Raw genomic sequence first — 10,768 nt, 5'->3', positions numbered from 1 at the left:
GGATTGTTGGAAATATTTTCAGAATTGCGAGAATATTGTTTGTATTTTTTCTCACTTATAACATGACATGCATAAAGTGCATATCCATTAATATTAATTGATTGAATAATGGTTGTAAAAGGGGTAGTCTAAAATTTCTAAAGATGTTTAATTCTCAGGTTATTTTTTTTTTTTTACAGGAAACACACCTGATACAAGAAGATATAGGTAAATGTAATACAAAATATGATTCTGTTTTATCTAGGTCTCAATATAAATAGAAAAAAGAAGGGTAGCTGTATTATGGAAGATCTCTATATCACAAGCTCTGCCTACAGCATACTGACCTCCCAGAAACATGAAAATCCCGACACTACCCCATCCTATATTTTAGAAGGAGGCTGTGCCCCCTGAACCCACCTGCACCCCACCACATGGAGGGTTGTGCCCCCACACCCCCTGCAACTTAAATATACCAACACTGAGATTGCACTACATTGTAGGAAAAGGCACACACCCATGGCATGACCACATCTTCCACAGAGCTGCTGAGTGAACTGTAAATTTACAGTATCTCCATTCCCTTCAGTACTGATGCTGCAGGGGAATGGATATGGAGTTTTGCTCTTCTGCTGTTTTGATACATTTGTCTTGATGAATTATGATACAGCATTCTGTGGATTCGATGTGATAAGGTAGACCCATATATGTAAATATGTATATGGGATGCTCTAAAAGCAATGGAACAAGGAACTGGTAGATCTTCAAGAAAAATTTGATAAGTTAAAGTTAGTCAAAAGGGCATAATAACTTATCAGGAGAAATCAAATTAAACAGTAAATATTTAGAAATTTTAAATCACAAAACTATGATTAATCTAGAAAAGATTAAAATAAATAACTATTCCATAAATCCTAAATTCATGCATATGTTAGCTACCAGAACAAAAATGATTATATCAGGGAGTTATATTCTCCTAGTAGTAAACGATTACTGAAATAGAAGACATTCTAGGTGTGTTAAAACTCACTTTAAAAAAATGAATCAATATAATCCAACAATGGATTCACAAGATGCAATTAAAACATTCATAAAAATATTACTAAAAATAAATGATCTGAAGATCAGATGAAATTAATTGACAGGCCCGTTTTATTGTTTGATCTCAAAATTCGAATAATTTAAAACCTAATAAAGCTCCTGGTAATGATGGCATAATACCTGAACTATATAGACTAATGTCTAAAGATGCCCTAAAGGTTTTGCTGAAAGTATTTTCAGTAGTTAAAGGTTTAACAAAAGTTCTGCCATCTTGGAAATACACCCTTATATCTTGTTTTAAAAGTGGATAAAGATCCAACCAAATGGTCTTCATATAGGTCAGTCTCAGTATTAAATATAGATTATAAAATGTCTATGGATACTTATGCTTGCAGAATAAAGCAATTTTTTCTAGTGCTGGTAAATAATGACCAGACTGGTTTTATAATAAATAGAAATTTATATGATAATATAAAAATAATACTAACAATAATAGATTATGCTAATAACAAAAGATAACTTAACTATAGTAAATTTAATATTAATAGTGCCTTTGATTCAATTAATTAGGAATATATTTTATTAGTTTTAGTGGAATGTAATTTTTTGAATAATTATTTATGACTTATTAAACTCCGTTATGAGGACTGTTTTGCTTACATCAAAATAGTTTCATACACCACTGATTCAATTAAAATTTCCAAGAGTAACAAGCAGGGTTATTCTCTGTTGCCATTGCTTATTACTTTAATTATGGAACTATTTGAAAACTGTATAAGATCAAATATAGATATTAAAGGCATGCAAATAAGTATTAACTTAAATACCAAAATGCAGATGATATTCATTTGACCCTGAATGATTGTAATCTTTCTCTTATTACTGTATTTAATGCAATAGAAATTTTCCAGAAGAAATCAGGACTTAGTTTTAATGAAAATAAAACAAAAATCTTACCCATAAATTGCAATTCTTATAAAACAGATGGAAAATGTTCTAAATATATTGTAGAAGATAAACAATCAATTATTTATGGATACCTCTAAGATAATATAATAACTTTTAATTGCAGTAATAGTTTAAGTTCTATAAAGAATCTTATTAATAAATGGAATATTTGTTTTACTATGGAAGGGAGACTTTCCTTGATTAAAATGGTTATACTTTCATAAATTTTACATATGATACAATCTTTATCTCTACCTCCTCGTAAAGATAGCACAAAAGAGTTTAATTCTTTAATCCTGAGATTTCTTTGGTTTCCCAATAAATCTAAATTTGCTTTAAATCATCACATTAGAGATTGGTCTTTGGGTAGTATTGGTTTACCAGATTTAAAAATGTATTCTTTATCATCAATCATTAATATGATATTTTTTTGGTTAAATAATAATTATAAGGTTAAGTAGAAAGAGATACAAGAAAACATTTTGTTAAAATCTAATCATCTGATAAATTCACATCATCATAAAAATACTAATAATTTCCATTGGCTATAAAATGATTATTTCTTAGAAAATAAAAATAAACCAATTAATTATTCTCATATTTCCATAATATTGACCACTTATAAACACTTTATAAGAATCCAGAATATAAAGTGTGGATTTTCTTACAGTTTCCTATAGCTTACACTCACAGTAATATCAGTGCATTCAGTTTATCAACAATAAATACATTCAAAGAAAAAATATGTTGGTACCAGTTGATGGATAGTGGAAAAGTACACACTATGGATTATATTATGAATAAATTTGATATAAAAAAGTAATGTGGTTAGACATTTATATCTGTAGATAATTAGTTGAAATTAAAATGATAAAAAAAAGAATGTTACTATCATTAAAACAGACTACTTCCTCAGCAAAATGGAGATTATTCTCTTGGAAATTCATACACAGAACTTTTATTACACCACATAGAGTTGAATTAATGTACAAAAAAAATTTGGGATGTTGGAGATATAATTTAAATATCACAGTTAATTGGCAGCTTATGTTTTTTGATTGAGTTGTACTCAAACCATTTTAGGATAATATAAAGTTTCTTTTACAGTCTATATTCAGTGATACATTTATTTTAACTAAATTTCTGATTTTATTTAATATATTAATTCTTGCTTGTGTCATGAGAATAAAGTTTCCTATTTTATGGAGTATCTTAGCAATAACAAGAAAAGTTATTACAAAGAACTGGAAGAATGAATCTACTCCAACTATAAAACAGTTTCTAAACACTGCAAATGAGGTATGTCAATTTGAACTTATTACAATCAACACATAGCAACCAGAGTCACCTCCTCCTATGGCATTTGGCTGAAATTTAAAGAATTGCTAGATAAATAACTTTTAATACTTAAATAATTAATACCAATACTTGTTTTCTTGTACAACTCTTGTTATATAGTAGACACCTTTATAAATAGTTGTTTTGTTGTTTTTAATATTTCATTTCTTTTTATCATGTAATTTTTATATTTCTAATGTTATATATTGATGTTTGGAAGTTAAAACTTTTAATAAAAATATTAAAGAGTGAAACAAAATTAAAAAAAACAAACCTACTGTCACACACAAATTTTGTTCTACTCCTATAGATAACAATAATAGAAAAATCTATATGAAAATCACTAATAGTCTTAAGCACTACATTTGTAAAAAAATTACCTAACAGCTAACCCTGAGCTATAATAAACACTATAAAGGGAGGACTCAAGAGTAATTTAAAGTTGAAAAGGCTTCACGTATCGTGATTGGAGAATGAGCTCTAAAAATACGTTTGGATGAAGAGATGGAGATGAAATCTGAGGTCATTCAGACAGGAGGAGGGAATTGTGGGTAGTGGAGGAGTCAGAGTCTTGGAGCCAAAGCTCTGGCAGAGGGCATTTAGGCTGGCTCTGACAACCCAAATGTTGAATTGTAAAAAAAAAAAAACAGACATCAGATTCTTTGTATACACTGACTTTTATGTACCATTTGATAAGCATGAAGCTTTTTTTTTTGTTTTTGTGACCAATTGATCACCCCAAAACTGTAAGAACAGAAACAGCAAACTAATATACAGCATAGACTTTATTCTTACATTCCAAGGCAGTTCTCAATATCAGTTTTAGTCTTCTGAGGTATTCCTTACTGAACTTCATTTGCATTTGTTCATGTTTTATTGCTGATCCTTCACCCATTCCCAGATATTTATATAATCTTTCTTGCTCAAGTTCCTTTATATCACATTCCTATCCCTGGTTTATATATATTTTTGGTACTGTAGTTATCCTGTTTTAAATGTTGCTGTTGCACATTTATCAAGGCCAAATACCATTCTTATATAATCTGAAGAAGTTTTAATCATTTGTAGTTCTGCTTTCATCTTCTCATCTGATGAACAGTACAGTTTTAAGTCAACTACAAAAAAAAAAAAAAAAAAGATGAGAAATCTTTAAACATGGTTGCTTTCTGGGAGCCAAATTATAAATATAGCCTAATCTGTTAAGTAAACAGCTTAATGGGTTAAGGGTAATACAAAACAGCAGCAGTGTCAAAGAATCACCCTGGAATACCCCCATATTGTTTTTTTAATCCCTTGGATAATAATTTGCCCTTTGTCATGGCTCAACTGCAAAGCGGCTTGTCACTGTAATGTAACTGATTAATGTGGAGTATCTTAAACATCTGTAAGCATTCTTTTATCAATTAATGTGTAATGCTGTCAAATGCTGTTTTTGTAATCTATCCATGCCATACTTAAATTCTTCCCCTTTTTGCAATTATCTGTTATGTCTTGATTTAACAACAGAGGATGCTTTGTTCCATATAACTTTCTTGTGTTACCCTTTTGTTCTATTGCCTTGAGTTTTTTTAAATGACTAGAAATTATATCTGCATCAGTTCTGGTACATAGTTTGTATATTGTTGGAAGGCAAGTTATTGGTCTGTATAGTTCTTAGGATGGCCTGAAGGTTCACTCTTAATGAGAAGTATTGTTTTTCCAGTTGTTAACCAGGTTGGTGTCTGTTTGAGATGCACACAAATAATTCTTTCTCAGGGCTAGATTTGTGTGTAAAGGTGTTAACACTATTAGCCATATGTTAGGTAATGCATCTGGGCTGGTTTTCCAGTTAGGAGCGTTTCTCGTTTGTCTCAGTTTTTCTGGCCATTACTTCATCTATTTTAATATCCTTTACATTAGAATTCCTTATTGTTTCTTTTAATTCTTCTAGCCATTCAGCATGTTTGGTTCTTCTTCTTCTTTTTTTTTTTGGAGGTGGTTCTATTCATTTTTCTTTGTTTCCCAGTTCTGTATAAACTCTTTATGGGCCATCAGTGAATTGCTTATTTTACTTTATCTGCATAACTTCATAGATCTTCCTGCCCGTACTGATATTTTTAGTTTATTATTGACAACAGTATATGATAAATCTGTCTGTTTTGATACTGTGCATTGTTTTTACCACATCTCTCTTTCCAAGTATTTTAGATGATCTGTTCCATTTCTATATTCTTCTAATAGTGATATTTTTTGTCTTAATTGCGTTACAATTTTTCTCTGTTCAATGCTTCCATCTCCTTCCTTTCCTTTGTCACTCTATGTTTTTGTGGTGGCATTTTACCCATTATCAGTTTAGCTGCCCAGTAATATTTTCTGTTTATATCTTTTATATCACATGCATTTCTCCTAATTGCTCTGATTACTGTGTTTATCTATTTTATCATCATCAGCAGCAGCCCCCGTTTTCCCCATTTTTCTACATGGGGTCGGGGTATTGTGTTAACTGTCATCATCTCTCTCAATTCAATGCCACACTCCTGCCTGACTGTCACAGATCTTTTTTCACACAATTTATCCACCTTTTTTGCTGGATGTCCTCATTTCCTCTTACCTTCTTCCTGTCTGTCCCAAATCTTCTCCAGATTGTCTTCTGCTTTGCTGCACGTGTCCAAACCACCATAATCTTTGATCTTTTCTGCAATTGCAGCTTCTTTGGCTTCTGCTCTTATGTCTTCATTTCTTCTTCTGTCCCACATTTTGGGTTTTATTTACTTTCTGTAAAACTTTTCTTTCTTCTGCCTTAATATATCTATCCATCTCTATTAAATCAAGCAGGTCTTCCCTTAAATTATTTTCTTTTGGATTGAGAGCAACTTCCTTGCTGTTTCCTGCAAGTAATCTACATAATGTTCCAGAAAATCTTCACGTGGCATATCGTCTTCAGATGCACCCTTCTTCACCTGCTGCTCCTTCTTACGGTGGAACCATTTGGCCCATCACTCAGCAAAATTGCCTGTCAGAGTTGCCACTGTTTCTTGCTCCTCTTCTTGCTGTGCAACCTCAACTGGGCTTTTGCACCCGTCTCCTATAGAAGGCTCCACCCAATGCTAAATGTGTCCATAGCGCCTCTAGATGGATTCCCAGAGACCCACAGATAGAGCATAAACTCCAAATAAAGCTAAATAAAATCCACTATTGCCTATTATTATGCCTCCTACTCCACCTGTTGCTCCTTAATCAGGGGATCCATAATTTCATCATGCTACAACATTACCTGTGTTGGATTATCTGCATTAAATCCTTCAATATGCAGATAATCCATAACTTTGATTTCTGTTTAACTTCTACTTTATTAATCCTATTTTCTACATCAGTCTTTGTTTTCTTCATATATATATATATATGTCTGTATATATATATATATATATATATATATATATATATATATATATATATATATATATTTTTTTTTTTTTTAATTGAAAAATGTTCCATATCAAGGTGCCTTTGCCTGTATTTCTGTTGTTCAAAGACTGCATACACTTTTGGATTTTCTATGTTTAATGTTTGGATATTTCCATTACTTTCTGATTTTGGTATTATTATGTTAAAGTTTGTTGTATTTTAAAGTTTGATTTACTGCATTTTTTTATTAAAGCCTTAAAAGTTGTTGGCTCGGGTCAGTTAGCAAACAATATGAATAGGAATTAGAGATAGATAATTAGTGGGAGGTGAGAAACAGTGTAAGCGCTCACCAAAATTCCTCTTCAGTTATAAGACCTCTGAGTTTAAAACTGCTGTTTAAGTGCATTGATATTTTTTTCTACCTAACCAACTCTTGTGCTTTTAAACTTGGTGCCTTTTAAAATGTTTACCCCTACTGTAAATTAGACTTTCCAAGCCTCACCCAATGTTATTTCTACTACACACTGTTAGCTCAAACTGATAAGGCACTCCCATTAGACTCCTAAAGCTTGAGTTATCCTCTGTTTCATATAATATCATCTGAACTAGTGCAATATTCATAGTGTTAATTAGAATTGTGAATTGTTCTTTTCTGCCTTTCCTTGTTTTAATCAAAAGTCAATCGTTTGCATTTTACTTGGACTGGGACCTTAGTCTTGTAGTATCATTCATAATAGTGAAAAAAATTATGAATTGCTGTAGGATCTGAGCCCCTTAGATTTCTGCTGCAGTTTTCTTGGTCTGGGGACCTTAGTCTAGTCTTACAATATTGCCTACATTAGTAAATAAATTGTGAATTTCTGCAGTATCTCAGCCGTATATATGCAATTATACTGCATTTTTACTTGTTTACTGATTGGATTCCTCTCTAACTCATCTCCTATAACATGTGCAGCAGTGGACTGCAATGCCCTGTATAGAAGCAGGCACCTAGAGTTGTAATTGTCCAATCCTAGACCTCTCCTCCCAACCTAATAGCTCCAAACCCCAATTGTACCACCCCTTATTGATAACAAAAAGGAGGATCTACAGCCATGCATGCATACTTTCCTACTCTCTTTGTAGCCAGTCTAGAGGAAATGGGTATCTTGAGACAATGTAACAATTTTCTCATACTGACTATTTTATTTTAAGCAGACTGACACAATATGTGAGAGATGTAATTACACTATGTCTTTGGAGGCATAGATAGTCACTGATATCTCCAAAAAGGTTACCAATAGCACAGACCACACCTACTATGGATCAGACCTATCAGCTGATAGACACAGAGACTCAAAGAACTGATGGTTGGTTTCATGGTTATTCTGATGAAGTCTCCATAGAGAGATGAAAGTGCTCAATCTTGTTATAAAAATTTTTGATTTTACCATTTTGAATTCCCAGTGGTGGTTTTTCTGCATCGGTCCTGATAATATCCAAATATATTATCAGGACCCATGCAGAAAAAAACGCTTTGGCAGCACATACACTAAAATTGGAATGATACAAAGAAGATTAACATTACCTCTGTGCAAGGATAACATGCAAATTCGTGAAGCTTTCCATATTTTTTGGGAGTGGGAGGTGGGCATAATAGTTAAGATGTTTACCTTACACACATAAGGTGCAGGGTTTGATTCTCACATAGGGTAATTGACTAGGCTCAAAATGGTTCACAAGAGCAGTTAGCCTAGTACTACTCTATGAACTAGCTTGAAACATGCTCTATCAAGGCCCACCAGAATCTCTGTTCAACCACAGCCTCCATCCCTATGGAATGGAGGACTGCAACTGTTATCCCTCTATACGTAGGTGGATCAACAGACCCAGGGAACTACTGACTTATAAGTTTGGTCTTATATGCAAGACCATGGAAAGAATTATTTTGTACCTGATAAACAGACATAGGAAATCATCAAACAGTGGACCCAACCCAGTTGGGTTTCTTCAGGGGTAGGTCATGCATACTAGACTTGGTGGACTTCTTTGAAAAGGTAACTAGAGACATGGATGAGGGAAAACAGTGCATACTGCCTACCTTGACCTGGAAAAGGCATTTGACACAATATCTCACTTGAGTATCAATATAAAACAACTTACAAATTTAGGCATAAATCCCTATGTCACTCGACAGATAGCCAAAGGGCTCAAAGGACACATGAAGTTGTGGCAGAGGAATCCATCTCCACCAAGAGGCCTGTTACTAGTGGTGTTCCACTGGGCTTGGTACTTAGACCTCTCCTGTTTGAAATATACTTCTCTGAAGTCAATGAAAATGTAGAGGGCCTTTGATTTGCCAAATTTGCTGATGACTGCAAGGTGGGTGCAATCAGTGAATTACCCAAAGATGTAGACATCCTCCAGGAAGGTCTGACACAGATAAATAAATGGTGCCAGAACCATGGCCTAAAACTGAATGCAAAAAAATGCATAATTATATTGGGGAGATGACCACCCCTGCAAATTACAACACTGATAACACTCCCCTAATAGTAACCTAGTGGTGAGGGACTTGGGAAAGTACAGTTGTGTAAAATCTTACCATAACAGTAGATGTCCTTCAATTCACTGTTGCAGTATTCCTTAGAGTAGGGATCCCCCTATGAACCTATAAGGGTAGCCTGACATCTGGCCAGTATACTAAAACCTTAGGTTGTTATAGGGATGTCGTACATCACACGTATGCTCCCTGCACATGGCATAAAACATAATGATGATGTATGGCCATACCATCCTCAGAACTGAAGAGCCCCAGGAGGAAAAACAGTGAATACTGCAACAGTGAAGAGAAAGACATCTACTGTTATGGTAAGATTTTACAAAACTGTACTATGTCCTTCTATATCACTATTGCAGTATGCCTTACAGTAGGGAGAGTACAAATGCTTAGGAGGAAGGTACAGCAGAGCCCTCAAGAAAACCATGCAGGATAGCCCTGGCAAGTCTGGCTCTAGCCCTAGAAACAACATCCAACTTGTAGTGCTTGATAAATGTATGCACAGAAGTCCAAGTAGCTGCCTCAAGAATGGAATTAGTATTCAAATCATTGAAAAAAAACACCAAAAGAAGCCACAGCCCTGGTAGAATAATGAGCCCCAACAGAAGAAGGAAGGCTTTTCCCATAAAAGAGTAATAAAAGGAAATGGCTTTAGATATCCAAGAGAAAATAGTTTGCTTAGAAACAGCCAAACCCAAAAACCTAGGATGAAAGGAAACAAAAAGCTGCTCAGGTTTACAAAAGGCTTTAGTCTTATTCAAATAATATCTGAGCTGTCTATGCAAATCTAAAATGTGAAGAACTTTCTCACTTGCAAAGGAAAATGTGGGCAAATGACTAGACTGATTAAGCAACAACTCATTAACCACCTTGGGCATAAAAGAAGGATAAGTATGATGAGACACCCTGTCATTATGAAAAAACAGAAAGGGGGGAACAGCCATAAGGGCCTGCAGCTCAGACACCAGCATTGGTGAGGTAAGGGTTCAGAGGAAGAACAGTCTTCCAAGAACACGGCTGTAAGGAAGCTGAAGCTATAGGCTGAAAATGAGCATTAGTCAATTTTTCCAGGACAAAATTAAGATCCTAGGAAGAAGGAAAAGGCTTCCTGGGAGGCCTACTTTGAAGGACACCTTTAATAAATTGTTTGATCTCAAATCTAGAAGTCAAAGGCAGACAAGCAGAAATGGCTGACAGGTGGGCTTTAACATAATATTATACCAACCCAGCATTGAGCAATTCACACAAATAACAGAGAACCAAGGGAACATCTATAAAAAATGGATCCAGGTTATGAGTAAGGCACTAAACAGAAAATCTCTTCCATTTGGATAAATATGATTTTCTTGTAGTGGGTTTCATGGTGTCCTGCAGAACCCTAAGCACATCTTCAGAAAAAAGTGCCTAAAAGGGGTCAGAACCCTATAACCCACAGTGTCAGTTGAAGAGTGGACAGGTGAGGATGGATGAGAGATCCCTTGTCTTGTGTAAGTAGGTCCACCCTTTGAGGTAGCTTGTGATGATTCCCCTTGACTAAAT

General features: G+C 34.1%; 1 non-coding gene across 1 annotated transcript; it reads left to right on the top strand.

Moving 5' to 3' along the window:
* The first annotated feature begins 8,201 nt into the window (after positions 1–8,201).
* On the top strand, positions 8,202–8,304 carry LOC122792568. The gene has a single exon (XR_006363383.1). It is a non-coding gene; the product is annotated as a U6 spliceosomal RNA (small nuclear RNA).
* The last annotated feature ends 2,464 nt before the right edge of the window (positions 8,305–10,768 follow it).

Source organism: Protopterus annectens, chromosome 1.part2 (assembly GCF_019279795.1).
Source record: "Protopterus annectens isolate FY-2018-M chromosome 1.part2, PAN1.0, whole genome shotgun sequence".
In the NCBI taxonomy this organism is placed as follows: domain Eukaryota; kingdom Metazoa; phylum Chordata; order Ceratodontiformes; family Protopteridae; genus Protopterus; species Protopterus annectens.
This window is presented reverse-complemented; position numbering and strand designations above follow the sequence as displayed.